Consider the following 27,885-nt stretch of genomic DNA (forward strand, 5'->3'; position numbering starts at 1 on the left):
GAGAGATAATCCAGGCCCACACCCTGGAAAGAGAGGTTCTCCAATTTTAAGGACTCATGTGATTAGATTGGGCCCACCCTGATATTCCCCAACAATCTCATCTCCAAATCCTTAACCTAATCACATCTGCAGAGTCTCTTCTGCTATAGAAGAGAAACACACTCACAAATTCACAAATAAAACATGGACATCTTTCGGGGACCGTGATTCATTTTGCCACACGGAATAACTTGAAATAATAATAAAGTCTGAAGCATTTTTCTGCTGCTGCTGCTAAGGGACAGCCCCGCAGAGGGCAAACCCTTCTTGCCTATTCTTGGTTTGTTAGATCCAAAGCCAACCTCTTCCCTCCAAGTCAAGAAAGCACTTTGGAAAGCAAGGGGCTGAGATTCACGCTGTTACACGGATTGTCCCGAAGCCGCTCATATGCATATAAACTCACAAATCAGTACTTGAACTCTCAGTAGTCACATAGGATTTCTCATATACCTTACAATGGACTAGGCGCCAAAGCTTGGAATTTCTTTTTTCTTTTTTTTTTTTTTAAAGATTTTATTTAGTTATTCGACAGAGAGAGAGAGACAGCCAGCGAGAGAGGGAACACAAGCAGGGGGAGTGGGAGAGGAAGAAGCAGGCTCATAGCGGAGGAGCCTGATGTGGGGCTCGATCCCATAACGCCGGGATCACGCCCTGAGCCGAAGGCAGACGCTTAACCGCTGTGCCACCCAGGTGCTCCCAAAGCTTGGAATTTCTAAGTAACATACACAATTTATTCGAAATAACTAATATGTATTCAATTTATCCCCACTGTCACAAGTTCTAAATTGCCATCTTACACTCTTTTGTGACAACAAAGGTTGTTTGCATTGTGACTATCACTTGCATTTAAATCTTAAAACATATGTTACAGGCTCCATCCAGGGCCACTGTCCCATCTGCGGCAAGCCCGCTGTTCTGTGCTTCATCGCTCTTACTGTTAAATCCATGAAGAAGGAGTCTCCATCCCAGGCGGCTAGCGAGCAGCGGCGTTTGATACAGATGTTAACTCCTTTTCTGTAACTCGTTCTTCGCTTGGTTTCTGGGACGCTATTTTCCCTATTTCTTTCCCAACTTCACTATTGGCTCTTTTCATTCTCCTTTGCTGGTTCTCTCTTCATCTCCCCAGTGTTTAAACCTTGAAGAGTTCCCAGAGCTCAATCTATGGACCCCTTTTTCTTATCTACACCACTGGTTTGCAATGGGGGCGATGATGTTGCCCCTCAGAGGACATTTGGCAACGTGTGGAGACATTTTTGGTTTCCATAACTGTACGGGGATTGGCTACTGGCATCTGGTGTGTGGAGGCCCTGGATGCTGTGCAGGATTTTCCAGTCCCAACTGTCAGTAGTGCTAAGGTTGAGAAACGTTGGATAAGGCACTATAAAGAAAGAGATTAAGAAAGAGGAAATCATCTTTGGGGGGTGGTTACCGGGGTGGCTCAGTCGGTTAAGCGTCTGCCTTCAGCTCAGGTCATGATCTCAGGGTAGAGGCCTGAGCCCTGAGTCGGGCTCCCTGCTCAGTGGGGAGTCTGCTTCTCCCTCTTCCTCTGCCCCTCCCCCTCCATTTGCGCGCTCATGCATGCGCTCTCTTTCTCTCAAATAAATAAAATGTTAAAAAAAAAAAAGAACAGAGAAATTGGAAAACTCAAGAGAATGTATGTTGAAATGTGATATAGCTTCAAAAAACACATATACTAGGTGGGATGACGTCACTCATACTTCAGATACACTCGGGCTGATATTGCTTCAAACTGATTTTAAGCACAGAGTAAACTTCTCTTTTCAAATCAGCACTTTAACTTAAAATTGAAGACAAGACCAAACAACCAATTCGGGTCAATTTTTCCTTCACTTCTGCCTACAATGGAAACATGGTACAGCCTGGTGACGACGTGAATGATCAATTCTTACAAAGTTGCAATGCTTTCTGTTGTAATGCTTTCCTTGTCGTGAAGGTCACTGAGAAATGATTTTATAGTATCTCTCCAAGCGAAAGGGATAATCTGAAAGGAAGGTGAGTCAAGACAGGTTGCCAAGACAACCCCCTACCCAACAGACAGAGTTCAGATTCTTCTTGAAGTAGAATTCCAGTTATTTCCAGGCATGTCTTTACGAACCAATCCTACAAGTCTAAGATAATTCCCTGAGAGCCAGTCCTAACTTAGCTCTGGATGGGGCAGCTGTAAAAATACATTAGACCATCAGGATTTACAACTGATATGTAGATCTTTTAAGTTCTTACTCTCTTCTAAATCATTAAAGTACGACAAGTTGATAACAATAAAGGTTTCTATGACAAACTTTTTAAAATTAAGAGTAGGAAAAACTTTATTTTGTAAGTCTCAGAATTATATAAGGAAAATAGGTGCTCTCATATGATAAATTATGCCAAATGTGATAAACAAAATCAATCACACTGTTTTCTAAACCTTAGAACAAATTACTGTTTATTTTTATTAGCTACTCTCAGATCTGTCCTTCCTAACATTTTCGCCACACTGGGAGCTACTGATTCTCCCCTGATGAATGTGTAACAAGCCGAATGAGTTGAACGGGAAGCTGTTCTCTATAATGTTCACGTCATCAGTTTCTACAGGGGAAACCAGAGTGAAACCTGCCAGAGAGTGTCCAAAGCTGGTTTAGGGGCCTTTTACCTTTCTGTTTACTTCATTTCCCACAAAGACCTTCACTTTGCTTTTTCCCCCCCTTTCACTCACAGGGTCAAAGCTAGAAAAAATGATAAGATTTTGGGGGAAAAACGTGTAATAGCAAAAATCTCAAGATCTATTAGAAAACTCAAACATTAAGAGCATAGCTTCTATTCTTTAGAGGATGAAAGAAGAATTACTTTTACTTTTACAAGTTTCTTTGGACTACTAGGTTGTGAGACAAAAATAATTTCTTTTTTTCTATGTCTGTCAGATGTGTCTTAGGACACGACTAAGGTACAGCTGGGATTTATCAAGCATGGGTTCTGACGAAAAAGATTCTCAAAATAACAATGCCCACAGCAGCCTTTTCTTCACAAGAAGGTGAAGATGCTTAGGGAGCGAAGAGAGTGTATCTGACTCATGGCTTCTTTGAAAGCCATTAAGTTAATGTGTCTTCCCATATTCCCAAGAGCGTTCCCTGTGGGGTGTGCATTAGGAGAGACTATGTCCTTTGGATTGCGTGTGGTGGCACGCACGTGCCATGTCACGAGAGAGCAATCACTTCAGAGAGTAAACCTGAGCCTTTGCTTTCACTATTCTCGTTCCTACTGTTCTTCTTTGTCAAGGCTGATTTTCTCGGCAAAAATTTGAGAATACTGAAGGAATGGTCCTTACTTAGCTATGCTTACCCAGAAAGGTTTCCCACCAAAAGAAAACAGAAGTTAAAGAAAGAGAAAGGATTGACATGTATTTACTCAAGATATGTCCTTTGATCTTCAGCATTTTGAACCAATTTGAGAAACACTAGACGCCTAAGGGCTACATTGAAAACAACATTTACAAGTATTTATTGACCGTCCAGAAGTTGCAGCTATCTACACAAATCTCTGCTACGGGAACTTACTGGTCCATAAAAGACACAAAGTTGAAGGCTGGCTTGGAACGCAGGCCTGTGCGTTGCTGCAGACCAGTAAAACAGAATGTGTTTCAATTTAGTCAAAGTAATATTAACTTTTTAAAGGGAACACTTACTATATCCCAGGCCCTGTTCTTAGTGTTCCAAGCACTTTTTAGATATACAATGTCTCATGTATATTTCAAAGAGTCCACCACCATCTGCATTTTGTAGACAAAGAAAAACTAAGGAACAAGGTTAAGTAACTTGAACAAGAATCTAGAGCTTTGAAGTGACGGTGCTGAACTTAAACTTATGCAGCCAAGGTCAGAGCCTGTGCACTGAACCTCTACATTATATGGGCATTCTAGAACGTATGCTGCTTCTCAGTGGGTTCTTTCAACAGTAGTGGTGCTTACCATCACCTTTTCCAGCTTCCATCCACATCTCATTGCTCTTTTTTACATGCAAAAATGTAAATTATTACTCACATCTGAAATCCACTTTTTCTCCAAGAAAGTATTCCTTTTTTAAAGTCATATTCGTAGGTGATTGATTTTAAGAGGGAGACAGAGCTTGAGGAAGATAACCTAGAAACACTACCCTTGCTTATCAGGTCCAAGCCTCCAGCGAATGCTTCCCCCAGAGTCATCACGCACTAGAAGCTGACTAATCCTTCTCCAGTCTGCACGTTTGCCTACTGTTTTGCATGCTGAGGTCACTTTCCCTTGATGATGTAATGGCTGGACACACTGGAAGATCTTTGGCATATCACACAATTTTCTGTCTTTGAGCCCTTCCACTTAGACTGATCTTTTCCGTAGTTCCAGTGTCCAAAAGGACACGCGATGTTCCTGTGTGTTCAGATCCTAAAGTCTAGCATTGACAAATTGTTGAGATCACATGTACAAGACTATCTATAAAGAAATATAAACGTTAAATCGTACAAAGACAAGTACGTTATATTTTCCAACTACCTTGTCTATTTGAACAGGAATGTCATTAATCTCATACGGTCATTAAATTCTCTAAGAATTGTAAGAGATTTGATTTTGTGTCTCGGACTATCTCCAAATGCTTTTACATGATTCAAATGATATTACCTGTCTACTCTGGAATTGTGTCTTATAACTTCCCCTGGAACACCCTATGTTATAGCCATACTGCGATTTTCAAAAGACATCACACCTTTGCTCCACCTTGCATTTGCACAATGTCATTCTCACTACGTTGAACGTTCTTTTTCACCTATCCTCATCATTTTCTGGAAAAATATGCCCGGACTGCCTCTAGGTCAAGTCGATTACCCATCCTTCATCACCACTGTGCTTTCTATATATCTTTTGTGTACCTAATATCAGCACTTACCTCTTTATACTTCAGGTCTATAATCCTTAAGTGTAAGTTTACAGGTCTGTAATTCTGAAATATATAAGTGTGCCTTACTCAACTCTGTATGCCCAAGGCCTTATATACCACAGTGTTGGCCTGAAGCAGGCTCCTGACATATGAATGGATGAATGATATAGTGGATATTATTAAATTTTGGAAATACGTTAAGGGAAAAGAAAAGATATATATATATATAATTGAGAGACTAAACAGGATAACAAACGCTCAAGTCATCTTTGAATTGGTGCTTCAAACCCACTTGATTCTAAGTCCAAACAGTAAAAAACATATTTTATTATACCTTTTTTTTCCCCTTTGGAAGCACAAAGCATCCTACAAATTAATCTGAATTCAATACTATTGGCTTAAAAAAAAAAAAAGCCCACAAAACCCCCAAACCTTTCTTTGGAAATATGATTACGTTTCTACTGAGGCATACTGCTCCCAGAGTGGCAGAGTGTATCAAACACTGCTCGGGAATGCTGGGCGAGCACGATCCCATTTCGTTAGCTCTCGCTGGCCAGAGACTGATGCATTACTTTCTCAGTGTAATTGCTTGCATAAAGTAAGCAGAAGACAATAGACAGGTATGAGATGAGACTGGCCGGGTGACAGCACCACTTTCCACCTGATAACTGTACCCTCATCAAGAGAATCTGCGATCCACTGACACATTACAAGACAAATTCTGTGAAGGGCCAACCTTAATCTGAAATCAAAATAATGAGCCCCATACATGTATAATTTTACAATTCTAAAGAAACCGTGTTTGTTTTGATCCGGATCGTTCTATAACCAAAGAAAACTCTAAGATACCATTTGACGTCTGTCAATAGGCAAAGAAGAAAGTGGTAATATAATATCTGAGTCAGGAGAGCATTCGGTGACTCACAGCTTTTGCTGGTGGGTGGGAAGGTAAAATGACCTATCTCCGGGAAAAACATTCATATCTTTTAATCCTGCAACTCCACATCAAGGAATCTCTCCAAAGCAAACAATCTTAAATATGGTAAAGGCAAGAAAACCACTGGAGTACAACAGGGATATACTGTGGTATATTCACTCAAAAGACTATTATACAGCCATTAGAGTTATGCAAGATGTACATAATTTTAATAACTATGGGAGAAAAAAGCAGAATGTGGTATAATTACAAGTTGAAAGAATGTCCCCACCCCCGATTTGTAGTAGTTATTACTGGGTGACAGGGTTACGCATGCTACTTTAATTTAGTAGGTATTGAAGTTTTTGTCTACTAGTTTCATAAAGAAAACTGAGGATTTTTATAAATAAAACTAAATGGTAAAAATTATGTTTTTATTTGTGAAAGAGCAACATGCTAACAAACACACCAAGCATTCTGGTGGTGGTTGCATGTATATGACATAAAATTACACACATTTTCTTCCACATACTTCTACAGTCTTACTGGAAGTTGCTGGAGCAGCCACTCCTCATCGCACCTACTGGAGTCACAAAGATGTGGATTTCAATCCTGGCTGCTACAGATCGGTTCTGTGATCTTGATCTTGAATAAATCCCTTTACAGATTTTATCTGTCTCAATGTCCTCACCAAAAAAACCCCCAGGAAAATAACCCTTGCTTCTCAGGCTTATCGTAAATCATCAAAATACTGGACTTGGCAACATCTGATGTGTTGTAAGTTCCCAGTACATGACACCTAATGCTATTGCTTATTATCAAGAAAAACACACGTAAGAATAGAATCAAATGCAAAATCGGGCTACTTGGGTCTTTATGGCCAAAAGCAGTTCAAGTTCTCTTTAGTCATTTTATTTATTTATTTATTTTTGTTTAGTCACTTTAAAGTTACACATGACGGCAGCAGTCCTGTGAATTCGATACTGACCCAGCGTGTGCACTTCAAAGAGCAATCAATAAGCAAAACAGCACAATCCAAGGTTGCAAGTAAACAAGAGCTTTTATGAAAACAAGTCACTTTGGTAGCTCGGCTTGAGAATGGTGAGAAGGAACAGTGTGATACAATAATTTATGCACTTTCTTCTCATTAGAACTGTAGACAGGATGCAGGACATAAGTTCCTTAGATGGCACCTGCCAAGTGACCCTTGAACTGAGCTGAAAGCTAACTGAACTAGAGAAAAGCAGTCTATTTAGGAATAGTAACAAAAATGGCTATAAATGAGTCTTCTAAATTAGATATTTCTAAAGTAAAATGAAAATAAAAATGTTATGGGTAGATACCCTTTTTTTCCTGACCTATATACAGAGGAAGAAAAAAAAATGGTCCCTTTTATAGTCATTTAATTACTAAGGTAGCAGTAAAGAAAGGAATTAAATGTAACCATTTGGCTGATTTATGCTGCAGTTAAAAGGCCCATGGAATGTTCTGACATTAATGTTGCACATTGGCCCCTCTTTTCACAACTTAAAAAATGTTGACTGCAGCAAGTCTGAGCGAGATAGGTTGGCCAAGCAACTAGGTGAGTGGAGAGGTCAGTAGTGCGTTGCGAGGTCATTGCTCTCTGCCTCGGAGAGGAGGGGGAAAAGCAAGCCCGGCTGCAAGGTAAAGGTCTGATCTAACCCAGTTTTGTCAAACGGACAATGATGTCAGCAGACCTTCAAAGGGGATCTGCAGGATACAGATATGGCACTATCTGATGATTCCAGACCAGCTCTTGGCCAAGACTCTGCCCTCGGTGCCGCACAGCTGGCACTGGGGAAACTGACTGATCACCAGCTATCTGACCCGAAGCACACCTTTCGCTTGGGGCTGACAATAGCTGATGATCTTAGGTAACTGGTTTTCAACTTCTAGTCCTGCCTTTTGCCCGTGGCTTCGCCAAGGCCTTTATAGGAAAAGAGTATAAGTCAAAAGGGCCGAAATTATGTAAGTGCTTTGCAAGGGTCTCCTTCTCAGCAGTATCTTCGTTTGGCTCCTCGCGGCTGTCTGGGGCAGAGAAGCCGGCAGCGAGAGCCAAACCCAACTTCGCAGCAGCACTAGAACTTCATTACCTAAACAGCCACGGGGCAGAGAGATCTGTGTGGCAGTTCTCAGTACAAAGGACCGACAGGAAAAGTTTTAATCTCAAGAGTGCTATGGGATGCCAAAAATCTAATCTCTATTTTCGGAGTTAAATCTTTCTTCCAGTTACACACTCTTCATGGCTATGTCCTTTGGAAGTATTTTAGTATATAAAATTGTCAATAATGTGGCGTAGGTATGACTATAGGCAAAGGCAGCCTTGTCTGACATGGCGGCACGGTCACAAATTCTTATCCAGAACTGTAGGTGATGAAACAAAAGCATTACCTAAATGACAGCAACGTGATGATTCTTTTTTCCTGTTAAACTGATGAATTCCGGGGGTAAATTGATGGAATCCTACAATTTAGGTCATATATTTACGGAAATTTATATGGCCTATGTTCACTGAAAACTCATGTTTAGTTTCCATAGCTGGCCCAAATAGGAAAATTGCACATTTTGACAGCACACATAGCCAGGTAGAAACACTAATTTTCTATATTCTTTTCCAATTCCAGTTGGAGCTCCTTAATTATTCATTCAGGAGGTATTAATTGAGCACCTACTGTATGCCAAATGCAAATCTAGGCTTTGGGAATACATCAGCGAGCAAAACAGACAAAAAAGCCTATTCCCATGGAGGTTACAAGTCTGGAGGCAGGCAACAAATAATACGGTATGTTAGAAGATTATAAATACTACAGGAAGAGGAAAGAGTTATGCAGTGTAAAGGGAAAATGAGGTGGGGAGTAAGGGATAGACAGGAATTTAAAAGAGGAGAGTCAGGGTAGGCTCACTGGGGAGAACTGGAGCAGAAGGCTTTAAGGGGATGAGGGAGTGGAATGTGGGAAATGGTGTGGTGTGTGGGGCAGAGAAGTCGCCAGGGCGAGAACGATCTCCAATGTGTAAATTTACCCGATGGTGCCAATTTTGTCTTTGGAAAATTCAGTATCCAAAGATATCCTTTGAGAATGTGTCTATAAGTGTGCATCCGAGCAAAGTTCTGCTTCTCCCAGTGAATTTTCATGTCGGTACAACTGTTTGCATATTCATGAGTGTCATTCAAGAATAATGAGCATGAAAGTACCTAGACTACAATTTTTAAAAAGTATATTAATTTGTAGAAGTAATCTTATTCAGGGGATAATTATAAATCTGAGTTACTAAGACATTCCAGAACATTTGAATTTCTGATAGAACCTCTTGTGAAAGAAGCTAAGACAGCCTGTAGATAGAAGATTATAAGGTACCACGGTAGAGTCTTGAATTAAGACAGATCTAAAAGTAGCTTGACACTGGAGACGAATTTATTTAATCTTTCTTATAAAGAAGGTGTGTGCTATTCTTTCAGGATTTTCTCTTGCAAACCTAGACTTGAATATACAAAAGCAAAGGCTGGTTCTTCAAGAATTTAGCAGGATTATTCCTGAACTAGAGAGAAAATGTGATTTCCTACAAGCACATTAATTCTGCTTCACTGGCAAACTGGTTTTAGGTCCAAATTGTGAAAGAAAGATAGTAATTCCTGTCAAGGACAAGGAAATAGGTTTTGCATTTTCTTCCTCAGTCAGCAGGGGAGTGTAGGACACAGTGACTTTCTAATGTATATTTCTCTAAATGTACATATTAAGAAGCAAAGTCTAATGGTAATGTGGAAATCAGAACTTTATTTTTAAAAAAGGCAAATGAAAATGAATAAAATACAACTTTTAGACTTTAAAGGGAACAAATTTAAAAATATATATGTACTGTAACAACTGTCTATTTCCATGTCTAGGTCTTTTACTGTAGGGCTTAAGTGAGTTGAGGTGACGTTTTACATTTTTTTTTTTTTTAAGATTTTATTTATTTATTTGACAGAGAGATAGAGACAGCCAGCGAGAGAGGGAACACAAGCAGGGGGAGTGGGAGAGGAAGAAGCAGGCTCATAGCGGAGGAGCCTGATGTGGGGCTCGATCCCAGAACACTGGGATCACGCCCTGAGCCGAAGGCAGACGCTTTAACCGCTGTGCCACCCAGGCGCCCCGACGTTTTACATTTTAAATCAATAGACCAATCCCAGCTTTAGGAAGTCATCATAAAGTAGAAACATAAACACCCCAAAGATAAGGCTTCTGTTTGGGCAGAAGACATGAACAGTTATTTCCCCAAAGAAGACATACAGATGACCAACAGACACATGAAAAGATGCTTAACTTCATTCATCATCAGGAAAATGCAAATCAAAACCGCAGTGAGATATTACCTCACACCTGTCAGAATGGCTAAAATCAAAAAACACAAGAAACACTAAGTGTTGGCGAGGATGCGCAGAAAAAGGAACCCCAGTGCGCTGTTGGTGGGAATGCAGACTGGTGCAGCCACCCTGGAAAACAGTGTGGAGATTCCTCAAAAAGTTAAAACTAGAACTACACTATGACCCAGCAATTGCTCTACTAGGTATTTATCCAAAGAATATTAAAACACTAATTTGAAAGGATACGTGCACCCCTACGTTTATTGCAGCATTATTTACAATCATCAAATTATGGAAGCAGACCAAGTGTCCATCAATCGATGAATGAATAAAGAAGAAGTGGTATTCGACCGCCCCGCCACCCCACAGCGACCGTCTTAAACAAAAGACGTTGGATCCTAGTTGGAGTTCCGGAGTGGGGGGGGTGCGGTTGGAAAGGTAATAACAAAAACGGAAGCCAAGCCTGGAATTCCTATTAATGGCAAAATTAGTAACTCATTGTTGGCCCCTTGGTGGCTCTCTGAAGGCCTGCCGTGGAAGTGTATGTGTGGGTGGTGGTGGAAAATGAGATAGCTGACCATTTTCTCCAACTTTTTTTTTATTTTTTTTTTAAGATTTTATTTATTTATTCGACAGAGACAGAGACAGCCAGTGAGAGAGGGAACACAAGCAGGGGGAGTGGGAGAGGAAGAAGCAGGCTCCTAGCAGAAGAGCCTGACGTGGGGCTCGATCCCATAATGCCGGGATCATGCCCTGAGCCGAAGGCAGACGCTTAACCGCTGTGCCACCCAGGCGCCCCCATTTTCTCCAACTTTCTAACTGCTCCCTGGTGCCACGTCTACCGAGACAGTTTAAGATGGTTCACAGGTGCTGGTCCTCTAACATCTATCTGCCAGGTCACATTTTCTAACTAAACGCTTTCACCAGCTAACCTGAGATGTTTCTCAATATGGCCCACTGACCACATGCGTCAGAACCTCCTGGGGTGCTTGCTAAGACTGCGGATTTCACCTCAGACCTTCCGAACGTGGGAGAGTGCTATGGTCTGAATGTTCGTGTCCCCCTCAGAATTCATGTAGAAATCCTAAGCTCCAATGCGATAGCGTTAGGAAGTGAGGCCTCTGAGAGATGATTAGATCGTGAGGGTGGAGCTCTGCTGAGTGGAGTTTGTGCACTTATAAAAGAGGCCCGAGAAGGCTCCATGTGAAGTCAAAGAAAGAGGGTAGCTATGTGTTCTTATCAGACAATGAATCTGCCAGCACCTGGATCTGGGACTTCCCAACCTGCAGAACTGTGAGGAAAGTTTCCGCTATTTAAGCAACTCGGTCTGTGGTATTCTGTGATAGCAGCCTGAACAAAGAACAAAGAGTAACTCCAAAAGTCTGTAGTTAAATAGGACTCTTAGGAGGTTTTTAGACTTGAGGTGGAACTTCAAGATCATGATTATTTAGCTTCATATCGTCAGCCCCCTCTGGATTCCTCAATTTCCTACCTCAAAGATAACACAACTGTAATACATAGCAAAATCCACTATATCCTACCATCGAATAAAAAACTTCTGGCTGACCCCCTCTTTACAAAAAAAATCAGTGTATTACAACTGGAAAAGACTCTGACAAGAGAGGAAAACTAAAGGAATGGCAAAGGGGTAGACAATCTCTCACGCTCTGCAGTAACAACACGGACAGGTGGGCATTGTACTTTAGTTGCCCCAGTACCTCGATTCCAAGAAGGTAAACCTGTGTCTCACTAAGCTTCCGAAGTGCCTCCCTTATGTGGGGATTTAACAAAACACTGAATTAGTCTAAAATTCCTTGCCCTTTTAAACAAAACTGAAACCTAGGAATAACATCTTTACTTTTCTTCATTAGTAATGAGCTACTTCAGGTAAAAGATGTAATTTTCCAGGAAGTGCTTTAAGGATGATAGTTTAATAACAGAGATCAAAGATATTTACTTACCTCCTAATTAACAAAACTTTGCAAAGCCTTTTGGCTTATGATACAAAATTTTGCTGAATTTGTATTACTGAGAGTTTATCTGGGCTCAGAGACAAGAGAATTCCAATTCATTCATTCTTTCATACCGCTACTCAACAAATACTTTCAACAAGTCATGAAGTGCTAAGTATTGCAAGGTATTGAGGAGAGCTAACAAAACAGACATCTTCCCCTACTCCCTGGAGATTTTAACGTCTTTTGGAGGTAATAGACAAGTACATGGAAAAGTAGAGAATAGACAATAAGGAAATATTCGAAGAAGAAGAAGGAGGAGGAGGAGGAGGAAGGGGAGGAGGAGGAGGGGAAGAGGAGGGGCGGAGGGGGAGGAGGATGTGCTCTAACTCAGATTTGACAGGATGAGTAGGTGAGTGGAAACAGCATGGGCAAAGAGCCAGAGGCAAGAAAGAAAAAGCACACTCAAACAACTGTACAAAATTTAGTGTGCTTAAAATCTAGAGTAGGTTGGAGACTCTTGAGCTGAATGTCCAAGAAACAGGTGGAAGCAAGATCATGAGCACCCTTATAGATCATGTTAAAAAGTTTCTTTTTAATCCTAAAACCAAGGGGGAACCATTGAAGAGATTAAATGAGTGAAGTCCACATGCTTTTATTTGTAATCTATAAAAATTCCTCATTGACTAAAAAAAAAAAAAAATTGGGAGCTTGAGTAAGTCTTGAGGAAGGGAGTGGCAGAGGTTTTTGGTAAGGGAAGGGCAGGCCCTGGAACTTAGGAAAAGGCGGGCATGAGCAGTGCAGTTACAGGAAGTTCCCCAGTCTACACAGTCCCAGTTGGGGGGCGTCCTTTCACAGTCACCTATCATATGGTCAGATGTTCGGTGTGTGGATGTATGAAGTTAGGTGCCTTCTGCAAAAGACTTCACTCAAACATTTCTCTGCTGAGCATGGGGCACATGATGAAGTATAGTATTTCCTCATTGGTTTGGTGCTTATCGTGTTCTTAGATATAAAATTATGCTCCCTCCCATCATGTGTCAGCCACAGGTATGCAATGCTAGTTTCAGGACTAAGAAAACATTCATCTATGTTTCCAGTCAACAAGACAGAACTTGTAAAGGAAAGTTCTCAGCTTACCTGGAATACACTTTTGAAGATCTAAGAAAGGCTGCACTGATGAGGATAAACATGTGACTGAGTCACCAAGATTTTATATCCATGCCTTAAAGGGCAAATCAACCTTTTTAAAGTACAGGTTTGTGCTTCTCTCTCCTGCCTCGTCACAGACCTGACTTCTGGTAGTAGCCATCTCATAGCCGTGAGAAAGGACAATGGCGTAGAAAGACGAACAGAGCTTGGTTTCCTGATAGCATCTCTGAGCTGCCTTATTAGACCTGCATTGTGCGCTCCAGACTTTTGTTGAAGGAAACGAGAAAATCCCCCTACTTAATGAAGTTCTATTTGTTGACTTTCTGTTCTTCCCAGCCCAACACTCTTGATACCCTCGACTTCTATTGAAACTTCTCTGAATACAATGTACCAAGTTCTGTAGCTACTGACAGTATGTGGAATTCTGTGGTGATTTAAGAACATGGATGAGAACCAGCAAATCATTACCTCCGAAACCTAAATGTTTTTGAAGTGACATTTGTCTAGCCGCCTACGAAGACACTGAGCTATCTGATCTATGGGAGTTGTGTTATTGCCAAAAAACAGCAGGAAAACAAAAAGCAGAAAACTCTCCACACGCTTCCTGGGCATTTTGGCCATAATTATTCTTATTTAGTTGCGCTTGACTGATCAAGCGTTAGAAATGACTGAGCCCTGATGCTCAAGCGGGAGCAACACAGGGATCCGAGGGAAAACAGAAAGATGCGGATCCAGAAAACAGAAGGGAAAATGTTTTGTGGACCATTCTGGGCAAATGAAAGTTGCACGATCGTAAGTTCTGCACATGCCAGTCACAAGTGTCAGTCATCAGGGATTGTACCGTCCACTTTAAGCAAACACATTATGTGGGCTGAGGTTGCAACAGCTATATTGATTCAAAGGTACAACCTGTTTGGCTGGCTTCAGATTTTCAGAGTTGTTTATATGCACATGAGTATAAATCCTTTTAGGATATCAAAGAGAGCAAATTTCTATTTGTGTATGAGTATACATTTATATTGGCATTTAAATGCATATAAACACAGGGAAGCACATATTTCTGTTCAAGGAGATAACGTGTGAGTTTAACGCAGTACCAGGACCCTTTGAGACTTTCTACTCCCACTTACCTGTAGAAGTTCTAGTGGCACCGTTCTTAAATTTCTTTGTAACAGAATCTTTTATCGTTAAGAAAACCTTCTAAATAATTAATTCATATATTATGTGTAGGGTCTATACCTTGGACATTGGATTGAAAATAGTGAATCACTTATAAAATATCTGCCACAGTGATTTTCGAATCCCTTGCAAACCACCCGTCACTACGCACTTTCTGATTCAAATCTGCGTGGAGAGAAATTCAGTTCCAAAGCAGAGAGACAACACATTCACCGCAAGAACTAGAATAGTTTAGGCTGCTTAATCGAGAGTTGTGTGAATTATTTTTTAAATCAGGATTGTTCAAATTGTTTGTACTGGTTAAAACTAGCCAGAGGATTTCCAAACCCCTAATTCGTTTGAAGACATATAGGCCATCTTTTCTCCAGAGAATTTAATTACCTCTTACAACATGATGAGTATAGAATTATCAGCTACAAATCCAAGTTCCTGCAGCATATGTGAATAAAAAGATAAGATCAAACACTCCAGCTGATTTGTTTACTCAAAAGTATTGAATACATGTAGTTATAAAAATTACCTGGGGAGTCTATTTAAAAAGTCAGAAATCCAAATTCTCTAGGTCCTACGGTGGTGGGAGGACCCCAAAATATGAACGTCAGCAACAGCTAAATGATGTAGGAGGTTCCTGTGGACCCACTCTGAGAAACACTGGTCTATCCTGTTGTAGATGCCAGGGACACAAACCCCAAACAGCCCACTCTAGTGAGATAGGTAAGTAAACAATTTTGTGATGCTTTTTAATCATCCAGAGGGGTATGGAGAGGATAGGAGAAGGGATCCAAAGGAGGTCAGAAGTGAAATTCTCCTGCAGAAATAACCAGCTCTAAGGGGGGTAGGAGAACAACTAGAGAATGGGAGGAAGCATGGTGGGGACGAGCCTGAGTGGGAGTTGCTGGGGCCAAGCACTGGGGAGTTCGGACTAATCAGCACAGGATACAGGAGTAGGAAATGAGGTTGTTGAGTGAAGAGGAGGTACTATCTGGAATGACTTTTGTGCCTACGTGGGCCTAATTTTAACTTTTTATCCTGAAGGCACAGGAGGGCACTCAGGGTTGAAGCTGGAGAGCAGAGTTAGGTTCAATTTTAAGAAAGGCCACCAGGCAGCAGAAACATGGAAGGCTTCTGGGAGGAACGCAACCTGATGCAGGTGGAGAAGCCAGGTTATCGCCCTTCTCATCAAAGGATGCCTACACTGGTGAAGACAAGTAGGTGAATGCCATCTAGACGACGGTAACCCATCAGACTAATCATTCCCTGTGTTTATTGAAATGAATTCAACAAGGAGGAAGAACAGAGGTCTTAACAACAAAATGTGGGAAGAGAGGCAAAAGAGAGGAACAGATGAATCTTGGGTTTCTGGTTTGTCTGACTTGAGAGCTGGTGTTAGTTCGGTGGGTGGGGAGTAAAGAAGTGGCATTTCAGTATTTACTGATAAAAATAGTTAACAAGACTATAGGACTTACCGGTAGAGATCAAAAGAAGGTATGGGACTTAGAAATGTCTGGGCTGAGTGAAGATACCTATTTGGAAGTCATCCGTGTTGGGTGGTGGTGAGTGAAGTCATGGACATGAATGAGGTCATCCAAGGAGAACACTCTTAAGGTCAAGGTGGGGCCTAACTGGGAGGGGGGGCATCACCATTTAGCGGGGAGGAGGCAAAGAAACAAGCAGGAAAGCATAAGAAGAGGCAAAGGTAAAAAGAAAACCAAGGAGTGTTATGGAAAAAATGTTAAAGAAAGAGGGTCAAGTGTCACAGAGCAATCAAGTCAGATAAGTACTGATCTGGAGAGTGTTCCATTGTGACCTGAAGGGCCTATCAGCACCTCCTCTATGAATGGGTCATTCATTTCTTCAACAAATACTTACTAAAGTCCCCTGGGTGCTCCCCGCCGTGCAGATAAACATAACCCTCAAGGACAGTCTCATCCTACTTTGAAAGCATAGCGAGAGCATTTCCATTTCCTTACGAATGTTACACTATGTTAAGATGTGAACAGGAATGGAATTTGTATGCAGAGAAGATTCCAAAAGCCTGGGGAGAAAGTGAGGAAGGGAAGAAAAGGCAAGGCAGCTTGGCCAGCTCATCCTGGCCCTTGTGTCTGCTTACCCTTCACTTAACCCCCACATCTGTTTGAGAAGCAAAGTCCTAGGCTAAAGAGAAGTAATTCTTTTTCAATATGTTCTTTTGGTATTGAAAGAAGAAAATTAAGGCAAGAAAGAAAAAGTTAAAGACACCAAATGAAACTAAAATATTTCTTGGGCTCTGACTACACTTTGTAGAAACCTTGTCTCGTAATTACTTAGCACTGATTAAATGTCCTTTTTCTTTTCTTTTCTTTTTTTTCTAAAGAACAAGACTTCTGACTCTTATTACTCAACAAGGTTCCACTTCATCATTTGGCTTTCTGACTCTGTGGATATGCCTTCAACACTTCCATGATTTTCTGCTCCTCAGTAAGGAAAGCACGTTTGAATCAGTCACAGACACATTTAGCATGGATCCAACATAGGCCCCAATGACCTGTTCTTTGTTTAGGTCTTACAGCATGGACTCCTCAAAGCTGCCCTGGGCCCACACGGTATGGCTGCCTTCCAAAACATCTTGGTATAGAGGTGAACAATCAGCAGGGGTCTATTACCACAGATTTGATACAGCCTCGTGTGGAGAGGCTGTATGGGAGGAGAGCCCACAACGGTATAAGTCAAACGCTGGGCCATGCTGAAGGCCTCTACACACTGTCCCCAGGAGAGCATCCATTTCTCAAAATTACTCTAAAAACTTAACCTCTAAAACTCCCCAATAACAGTATTAGAAAGCCTTTTTATACACCTTTAGAAAACTAGATAGAACTGATAACATGTGTAGCACTTGAACAGAGTAAATCCTGTGATTACTTCATCTATTCATTCACCTGTTCAGAAAACCCTTCCTGAGTTCTCGCTAAAGACTGTAAGTATTAAAAAGATGAAGTGCTGGGGCACCTGGGTGGCTCAGTTGGTTGAGGAACCAACTCTTGGTTTCAGCTCGGGTGTTGATCTCGGGGCCATGGGATGGGCCCCGAGTTGGGCTCCGTGCTCTGCATGGAATCTGCTTGGATTCTCTCTCTCCCTCTCCCCTCCACCTGCTCACTCTCTATAAATAAATACGTAAATAAATAAATAAATATTTTTTAAAGATTAAAAAAAAAAAAAAGACGAAGTCCGGGGTGGGGAGAGAAGAATACATACACACGTACATAGATGAAACCCTCGAGCTCATGAAGCCTACCTTACAGTGGGAGACAGAAACCAACAAGCACCCCGAGGCTCCATGACAATGTGCTACTGATGCGTGTTACGTACAAAAACAAAGCACAGGCGTGACAGGGCTTCGTCAGTATGATGAGCAGGGAAGGGCGCTCATACGCAAATAGAAATGTATGAAAACAAATGTTTGACATGACTAGGGAGAATCTATGACTTCATGACTGCTGCCTGGTTCCGATCCCTGCAATGTATTCCTTCTGTCAGTGAGACAGAGACTCCATCACTGAGACCTACCAGCTGCCAAGCACCATGCTAAGCACGCATTCAACCATTTCCTGCCCTCAGAGTCCCCTAACTAGTAGTAACTAACGCATGGAAGAACACGGTCAGTCATAACAAAATTATGAGGAATACAATGTGAAATCTGCCGGTGGAGGAGTTCTTTCAGGCTGTAAGAGAACGAGGCCTTTGGTAGGACCGGCACAATGGCAGGACAGGGAATGGTGGAGACCAGGAGTACAGCATTCCAGAATGAAGGAATGGTGTGAAGCAAGGGCTAGAGAATGTTTGTCCAGAGAATGAGCATTATTTCAGATTGGCTAATGCGTTCGATGTCTGAAAGTGATGATGTGGGAAATAAGGCAGAAGAAGGAGCCTGGGAAAGAACAGGGCAGGGCCCTGAATTCCAGGCTAAAAACGTGCGGTCTTTCATTGTACTTACATTCGCTAACGGACCTGGAAAGTGGAACCCAGGACCCTCCTTTCTAATGTGTGGATGTAAGACTGAATGAAAAAAAGAATCACCGTAAGGCTATCAGAAAGTCACTGAAGGTCATCTGAGGACGCCTAACGAAGGAGATGTTTGCACTTGCAGCAGGCTGCGGTGTGGCTGAAGACATTCTGGGCGCCGCGCTGGGAGGCTGACGAGGATTTCTCCTTCAATATTCACTCCCAGTCCACTACGGATGTGTACCCACCCCAGTGACAGAGCAGGAAGAGTCACGAGGTTAAGTAACTCGCCCAAGGTCACACAACTAGAAAGGAGCGGTGTTCTGGCTTCAAACCAGCCTCACTCCAAGGCCACGGTCAGCATCGTGGAGGGTGAAAATTATAACCGAATTGGCAAATCTGAGTAGTGAGAAACACACGTAATGAAACTCCACAAAGACAGTGTAGGGTAGCGGGGTAGGAGTCCAGGGAGGAAGTGAAGTCACCGCAAATTTAAAAATGGATAAGCTCTGGGGCGGGTAAAGGCCCTCGTGGGAAAGAGCCTACAACCCGAGGGACTGCCATGCAGTGTTCCCTCTTCCTTCCTGCCTCCTCTCTTCCCTCTCTGACCTCCTGTAGTCAACCTCATTCGGGGCGTCCCGCAAGAACAAGGAAGTAATCCTGGTCTCTGTGGGGTCTGTCCACACTGAGCACCAGAGAGAACTTAGTGTTCGGAGAAGATCCTCAAAGATGGAGAGAAAGTCAAAATATTAGATCTATGAAGAAATATCAAAAGGAACCGGGAAAAGGTTGACCACAGTTTAGTACGAGGTCTTCGAAGAACTGACCTCTATGTTCATTAACATCACATAATTTCGATTAGATGTTAAAACCGTGAGTCCAGTAGAAAAAGGCATCTTTCTTTTCAACTTGGATGTGTGGTTAAGGTGTTTATTTAATTGGCATAATATAAATGATTAAGCCCGGTTAATAGGAAAGATATCTGTAGTGGGCTCCTTCAAAGCACTGATCATGGAGACTGACTGCACATTCACGAACTGAGGGGTCCCTATTCAGAAAATCTACCCTAATGCATTCCTGTCTCTCTATTAATGCTGTTTCACGGGATTCTAGATATTTGAAATGCTAAGTGTTATTTTGGTCTCAGTCTTTTAGGAAGTATTTCAAATTCCTTTCACTTTTCGACAGATATGAATGCCTTCAGATGTTTTCTCTGGAGCTGGGAGTTCTGCATTAGGGAATATTCATATAAATATAATACTTTTTAAGTTTCATATTTAAGTTCAGTCTACCGTAAAGTGACAGCCTGTGCTCATAGTTCTTTTGAGTAGAATTCCCATAACTATAAGTTTGTCTTTTTTTTTTTTTAATTTTATTTATTCATCTGAGAGAGAGAGAGAGAGAGCATGAGGAGGGTGAGGGGTAGAGGGAGAAGCAGACTCCCTGCTGAGTGGGCCTCGATCCTGGGACTCCAGGACCACAACCGGATGTTTAACCTACTGAGCCACCCAGGAACCCCTAGGTTTGTCTTTAATAAAAACAATATTCACTGTATGTTGAGCACATTAATGAAGACATTAGAAATGCAAAGTTGTCATATGGTTTGCCCCACTATCAACAACGCTAGGACTGATTATGTATTCTGTTGACGGACAGATACAGTTATCTAAATTAGGAGCAATCAGCACTTCCTCATAAACTGAATTATAGACTGGAGATGTAGTCCTGGAATCAGTTTATGAATATTTTCTTATTTACCCAGAATAACTAATTCTTGTAGGATCTGCCAGTGATTTCTAGTTATACCAGCTGCACCCGATATCCACATTGAACAACATTATTTTACCCACTGAAAAATATTATTTTATCCTCTGAAAGCCGGCTCAAGGTCAGCTGTGGTTTTCTGAATTTCATATCACCTTTCTGTTTCAGGTCATCAGATTGGTAATTTATTTGTAAAGCTGCCGTTTGAAGCTGAATTAACAAAATTAGCAGCTAGGTGGCAGCCACACCATGACCCCCCTCCAGGGCTCAGAGGGAAGTCGGGAGAAAAGCAGAAATGAAGAAATAGAAGCCTGAAAAGAAAGTCGTACCACAGAAGCGTCCAGCTATCTTCAGAATTGTCAGTTAAAAAGCTGTGGACCTCCCATACATGAAGAATTACTCCCATCCTTCTTGGTTGGAGGGCCAAGGGCACCATGGTAATAATGTACACACATCAAAGCTTGGCAGGGAAAGTGGCACCTTTGTAAATTTTATGGTTTGGTATCATATACATTATATGTAGTCAAGAAATACAATACAATGAATTTCTTCCGTTTCCTTAGGAGACTGAAATCAAGAGCACTTTAGGCTGGACTTACGGGTTAATAAGGGTAAATTTTAGTCCCCTCCAGCACTAGAATTCAGGGATTTCTTTGACTTTGAGCCTGGATTACTGGCTAGTTGCCTTTAGTGATTTTCCATTTTATGACTGTTTCCTCTTAAGAAATTCAAAATTGTGACTAACTTTCTTTGGGCAAAGTAGGAAAGCAGAGGTTAAGGTCAATCAGAGATGGAGCAAACTCACTTGGTGAAGAGGACATTTGCATTATGAAGCATGAGCACTGTCCAAGGTTTTATAATCTATTTTGTCTTCGCTGTGGACGTTATTATGTTCGTGTCAGTTAAGCTTATGTTTCTATTAAGTCTAGCTACATTTATTTATTTATTTATTAAAAGATTTTATTTATTTATTTGACAGAGAGAGACACAACCAGCGAGAGAGGGAACACAGCAGGGGGAGTGGGAGAGGAAGAAGCAGGCTCCCAGCGGAGGAGCCTGATGTGGGGCTCGATCCCAGAACGCCAGGATCACGCCCTGAGCCTAAGGCAGACGCTTAACGACTGAGCCACCCAGGCGCCCCAAGTCTAGCTACATTTAAAAGGCAGGAGTCCCTGGCTGGCTCAGTCAGAAGAGTGTGTGACTCTTGATCTCGGGGTTGTGAGTTCAAGCCCCATACTGGATGTAGAGATTACTTAAAAATAAAGTATTTAAAAATAAATAAATAAATAAATGAATAAAATTTAAACAGTAAAAGCTAAAAAAAAAAAAAAAAAAGAGTAAACGTTGGGGCACCTGAGTAGCTCAATCGGTTAAACCACCGACTCTTGGTTTCATCTTGGGTCATGATCTCAGGGTCCTGGGATCCAGCCCTGCATCCGGCTCCGGGCTTAGCAGGCAGTTTGCTTGAGGATTCTCTCTCTCTCTCTCCCTCTGCCCCTTCGCCTGCTCACACGCACCCTCTTTCTCTCTCTCAAATAGAGAAATAAATCTTTTTTTAAAAAAGTGAAAACTAACAGTCACCATGACCAGATTCATTAATAGAATCGATTGTTTTCAACCACAGAGTAAGAATAGTAGTAAGACCAAAATTGATGAGGCCCTTAGCAACTCACAAAACACTTTCACTACCATTACATAAATTCCTCCACAACCCACTGTGAAACAGTAACAAATTTGTTTAAATAACACAATTGGTAACGGGCTCACAGATGCCAGCTAGCTGCATGGGCTTCCCCTTGCATTACTTTCAAAATAACATGGCTGTGCATATGCACTTATATAATTATGGCAGGGTTTAACTATACTGCATGTATCATCTACCTTATTCCTATGAGACAAAATTATTGCCTTTTACAGATAAGAAAACTGAGGCTCTAAAGAACAGCCTAATAAATGACTAATAAATAGCAGCTCTAGGATCAAAGAGAGTGTAATTCTTTCTTCCATCCCACAACTTCTGCTCAAGTCATTATGAAATGCATAGAGCAATTCTCCCTACCCCCTACTGCTTAGGTTTCCCCCAAACAGTAGCCACTTTTAGCCCTACAGCATATGCTCTGTGATTTAGTACAGAGGGAACGACTCCACTGTAGATTCACTAGTAACTTTAAATTTGGTAAAACATGACTATCAAAAACCAATCAAATGGCAAACTTCTCTTTCTTCATGGCCTCACCAGTATAAAGCAAGCTAATATAATGTATATAATGATACTACATATCATTATATATAAATATATAAAATATAAATAATTAATATAACTTATTAATTTATTATATATATGTTATTGATTTATATATAAAATATAAAATATTATATTTTAATTAATCCCACAAATACTTACTGGACACCTATTATTTGGCAGACTATGCTTGGTGCTGGATAGACAGTACGAAAAAGAGGGGCACCACTGTGAGCCTCACAGAGCGTGTTCTACTGAAAAGGGGAGAGATAGACACTAACTAACAAATAAAAATAACTCACATGAAAAAGAAAAACCACAAGCCCCAAACGGCGTTTCTAGGGCTAGGCGAAGTCACCAAACCTTAATACCTAACCTGACTGCAGGTTCAACGATCACTAGAAATCTAAGTATTAAGCCATCAATCAGGAATTTTCTGGTAAGTACCAATGAGGTAACCTGTCACTTGGGCCTTATCCTTCCCTTTTGTTTCTAACTTTCGTACTACAGCCTCCTTCTTATAACCACCTTCTGTTTTGTACAATTCAGAGCACTGTCTCTTTGATAGATGGGGTGCTGCTTGGTACATGAATCATTTAGTAAAGCCAATTAGATCTTCAAATTTACTCTGTTGAATTTTGTTTTTTAACACCTACTATGATGTGGTTTGAGGGAAAACTAAGCAGAGTCCTGGGAGAGACAACGTTCGTGGGCAGGGAGGATGAGAGCGTCTCCCTAACGTGCTGGCCTTGAGAAGAGTGAAAGAACATTCCAGGGAGAAGGAACTGCCTACTGGCAAGCCTCAAAACTAGTTTGGTTTATGTCAGGATCTGCAAAAAGGCCATTGTGCAGGTAAGACATAGGGTGGAGGAAGGTTTGAGGTAAGAATGGCATCCTATATTCTCTGAAGTGTGTGCCCTGGGCACCTGCTTCCCGTTTATGTGCCTTCAATCGGCCATGACTTGAATAATTGTGTTGTAATCCAAAAATTATTACAGATTAAGCATATAAAAAATATAATAATAATGACAGATGACCTAAATCAAGGACACAATGTTCCATCTTTTTTTTTTTAAGAGTTATTTATTTTAGAGAAAAGGAGAGTGGGAGGAAGGGCAGAGAGAGAAGGAGAGAGAGAATCTCAAGTACACTCCATGCTGAGCGTGGAGCCTGGCATGGGGCTTGATGCCATAACACTGAGATCAGGACTTGAGCTGAAATCAAGAGTCAGACGCTTAATCAACTGAGCCACCCAGCTGCCCCCACAGTGTTCCATCTTTTAATGAAAGTATGCAGTAAGTGAAATCGTTGTAATCGTAGATACTCATATAGTTACACTGATGGACAGATAAGATACCTCTAGTGTTCTAGAAAAAAGTATATCTCAAGGTTGGAAGGTAGTGAAACTTTCACTTCTTATAAATTTTAAAGAAGGTGCTATTACAGGGACTAACTGTATATATTTTGTAAATTAAGAAAATAAACAAACTGAAAAAAAACCTTTTTGTTTTTATAAAAGCCTGGTTTTGGGGCGCCTGGGTGGCACAGCGGTTAAGCGCCTGCCTTTGGCTCAGGGCGTGATCCCGGCGTTATGGGATTGAGCCCCACATCAGGCTCTTCTGCTATGAGCCTGCTTCTTCCTCTCCCGCTCCCCCTGCTTGTGTTCTTTCTCTCGCTGGCTGTCTCTATCTCTGTCAAATAAATAAATAAAATCTTTAAAAAAAAAAAAAAAAAAAAAAAAGCCTGGTTTTAAGAAAAATTTCAGCTGGTTAAATTTAGGGAGCTAGAAAAAAAATCAAATCCAAGAATGTTCTCTGGGACTTAGTCTTATTTGACTAAGAATTTGATACACATTTTTTATCCTCATGGGGCTCTGGGCTGTCAATATTTTACTTCTCAGAGATAGGCAGACATGTGCAAAAAGTCAGTGACCTCAGTAACACGCTTTTCCAATTCAAATCTATTTTCCTTCTAGTTATTTTTGCCTGTTAAAGTTTTTTTTTTGGCTTACAGATACATTTTTAGAGAATAACCATGCACATAAAAAATTTTCCCTTTCCTCTGCTGGAACTGGACCTTTTCTCTTAACATGTCTACTCTTTGTCTCTTTTTAGAAATGATTTGGAAGTAAAGAAGGGAAATGACTGTGTAGTCGACCCTACTCTTTCTTTCTTTTTCTTTTTTCTTTTTTTTTAAAGATTTTATTTATTTGTTTGAAAGAGAGAGAGCATGAGCGGGGGAAGGAGCAGAGGGAGGGGGAGAAGTAGACACTCCCCGCTGAGCATGGAGCTTGACGTGGAGCTCGGTCCCATGACCCTGAGAGATCCTGACTTGCGCCAAAATCAAGAGTCGGACCCTTAAATGACTGAGCCACCCAGGAGCCCCGAATTTTTTCCCTTAAACTAACTCTTCCCCCTTCCCGAGTCAACTTTGGCCAGTACTGCTGTCCTTTCAGCAGGTCATCTATGTCTCACATGACTGCAACAAACTCTACTATTGCTAAATTTTCATGGCAAAAACCTCAACACACCAATGGGCTGTAAACTGTTTCAAAAGCTAAGTTTTGGATGTGGCTTTGACCTGTCCCTTCTCCTTCTTGGCAGAACATTTGCCTAGTCTGCCCTTTCATTAATCATTAGGCACTTTGGGGGACAGCTGAGTCAGCCTGTTTGCTTGGTATCACCACCTAACCCGTGGTGACCACCTGTGACCTCCCTAATCCCCGGCTGCCATAGCTGGAGCAAACTCACCTGCTGGGTTAGCTCACGTGTTCTTTATTCTCCACGCCACTGTGGAGATGGCCAGAGCTCGCACCTTTCTATATGCCCCAAACTTGACTTAATGTTTCACCGAAAGGTGGGAAAGTGGGTTTTTTTTTTCTCATTTTTCCTTTTTCTCCCACAAGATACAGCCAGAGGAAGCTTATACTTGGTCTTGACGTCTGCAGTTGTTGCAACGATTGGGGGCTTCTGGCTCCTCACTCTTAAACTTCTGTGCACTGAAGTTTCGAATTCTAACCAATCTCCAGCGCTTATTTGGCTAAAAAGAATGAATATGGATTCTGAGACTCTAGTTCTTTTTAATTTTTTGGATGGTTTTCTGTCTTCAATTCAAGCACTTCTTAATTGCAACCAAGAGATATTTTATAAATAAATTCTTAAGGTTATCAACTGGTGCTCAAAAATCTTAGCAGTGTCTGAGTGAGACTGAGCATGTTCTTATTGCCCAAGTGCTTCAATAATTATTTGTTCGTTGCAACCCAGGGTAATACTTTTTAATGAGTATGTTAAAGTCTTCAAGATGTACCTAAAGTTTAACAAAATATGAATAATACTGTGTGTATTCTTTTATTACCCATTAAAGTCACCTGTTGGGCACCATAAAAATACCATAGTAGACTCTTCTGGAATGACTAGTTTTTCTAATGTTTTTTTAGATAACCTCTTTTATTATGACCTTAATAGATAACAATGTAAACAGACATTTGGCAACAATTTATTGAGAGTATATGGCAGTAATATTCCCTCTGCTGACTCTTTAATGCCTTAGGCCCTCTTTCTGCAAGTGGTTTGCAACCTGGTCAAAGAGCTTAAAATTCAGTCTGAACAAAATACTGAGCTAAGTTCTATTATCACCATTTACAAGCTGTTAAAATGTATGTCTTTTTTTTTTTTTTTTTTTAATGGCCCACCACCAGAATTAAAATTTCTCATTCAACTCATTCTCATTACTCTTGGTTTTGGAAAAACTCAGTCCACAGGAATTGATTCACCCTGAACCATGAATGACTGACAGCTGTCATTTTAAATCTTTAAAGCTGCATGGTTCTGAGCCCTGGCAGCACATTAGAAGCACCTGGGAATTTTTTAAAATACAGTATCTGAGGGCTGCCTGGGTGGCTCAGTCAGTTAAGCATCTGCCTTTGGCTCGGGTCATGAACCCAGGACCCTGGGATCGAGCCCCTCACTGCATTGGGCTCCCTGCTCAGCAGGGAGTCTGCTTCTCACTCTGCCCCTCCCCCCCAACCCCCCCAGCTCGTGCTCGCTCTCTCTGTCTGAAATAAATAAATTCTTAAAAAAAAAATACAGTATCTGAGAGCTGACTTTAAGAGAATCTGCTTTGTCTGGGGACGGACCAGGACACTGGTATTTTTTTTTTTTTTTAAATGAGGTGTAAGTTTCATTAGTTTGAGGTGTACAACATAATGGGCCATTAGTATTTATAAATAGTGCCCGGGTTAACTTTAATACTCAGCCCCAGAACAGCTGAAGGATACTCACAGAGCACCTGAAGAATACAGCACAGTGGTTCACTGGGGCCACATACTCAGAAAAGGGTATACCCGAAAAGCTGGGGCCTGGAGGAGTGGAAGGTCCGAAGGAGCACCAAAGATGACTGATAATGACATTCGGGGTCCTTATCTCAAGAATCACTGTAATCCTTACAGAATTATTTGAATTTTAGTAGTATGGTATTAGTGTTTTATTTGTGTAAAAGAACCTTCTGGTGCTTTGCAATTTTAGGTGAGTTTCTTTAAAATACAACTGATGTGGGAGAATATCCTTTGAAACAGAATGACTACCATATAGTTTAGCCCTGCTTTAGCCAGGCTTCACTTCCCAACTTTTCCATAAATTGGTCCTGCTTCTCTGATCACCCTCCCTTTGCCCACTTCTGAACCAGCAACTTGCCCCCAAAATTGCCCATATCTTTCTCAGTGGCTCAGGGAAAGTGTCCTATAAGCTATGACGGTCACCCATCCTTGTCTGTCCACTTAGTATTGGTGGCACTATGGCTCTTTTCAGCTCTATCACATATAGCCAATGCCCTTTATATCCCATAGCCCAGTGGTCTTGGCAGGCTGCCAACGAAAAAAGAAACTTGATATGGATTGGAGAGATACTTGGCTCCTTATCCAATTTCTTCTGCATTGGTGGAAATGCCTCCTTTTTCATTCAGATATCATAAAATTCCTAATTCTGAAATGAGTAGATATTCTCTCGAATAGAAGCAGAATTTTTTATTTTCAAAGGGATGTTTCCTGATTGAATTGCCCAAATGGATATTATCATCCTAATACTAACAGGTTTTGTTTTGTTTTTTCTCTTTCATCACGAAATAAGTTAGTTCTCACGTTCCTGGAGTCGCCATTTCTGCTACATCAAGTGGGGAATGCATTTCTCCGTGGGTTCTGATACGGTACTAGAGAGCTGGTTACCCTCCCTTACCTGGAAAGTAGCTTACTCATTCTAGAGACTTTCATCTCCAGAGAGTAAGTTACTGTACGCAGTTTCAACTGTGAACGTTAGATCTTCAGATTTCTTGTATGTGTACTTTTAAAAACTTATCACTATTCAAGATGATTTCACGTAATGTATCGTATTGTAATAACGCAA

The 27,885-nt window shown here is 41.2% G+C and overlaps 1 protein-coding gene and 1 long non-coding RNA gene across 2 annotated transcripts in view; one reads left to right on the top strand and one right to left on the bottom strand.

Moving 5' to 3' along the window:
• Window positions 1–27,885, bottom strand: part of ELOVL6 (ELOVL fatty acid elongase 6) — a 127,321-nt gene that overhangs the window by 55,182 nt on the left and 44,254 nt on the right. The gene's annotated exons all lie outside the window — the stretch shown is intronic.
• LOC123793359 (uncharacterized) overlaps window positions 20,552–27,885 on the top strand; it is a 34,670-nt gene continuing 27,336 nt past the window's right edge. The window contains exon 1 of the long non-coding RNA XR_015726457.1: window positions 20,552–20,684. This is a non-coding gene — a long non-coding RNA (uncharacterized LOC123793359). The remainder of the gene's footprint in view (window positions 20,685–27,885) is intronic.

The sequence above is a fragment of the Ursus americanus genome, chromosome 13 (genome assembly GCF_024610735.1).
Source record: "Ursus americanus isolate L20-20 chromosome 13, mUrsAme1.1.p, whole genome shotgun sequence".
Classification (NCBI taxonomy): Eukaryota; Metazoa; Chordata; class Mammalia; order Carnivora; family Ursidae; genus Ursus; species Ursus americanus.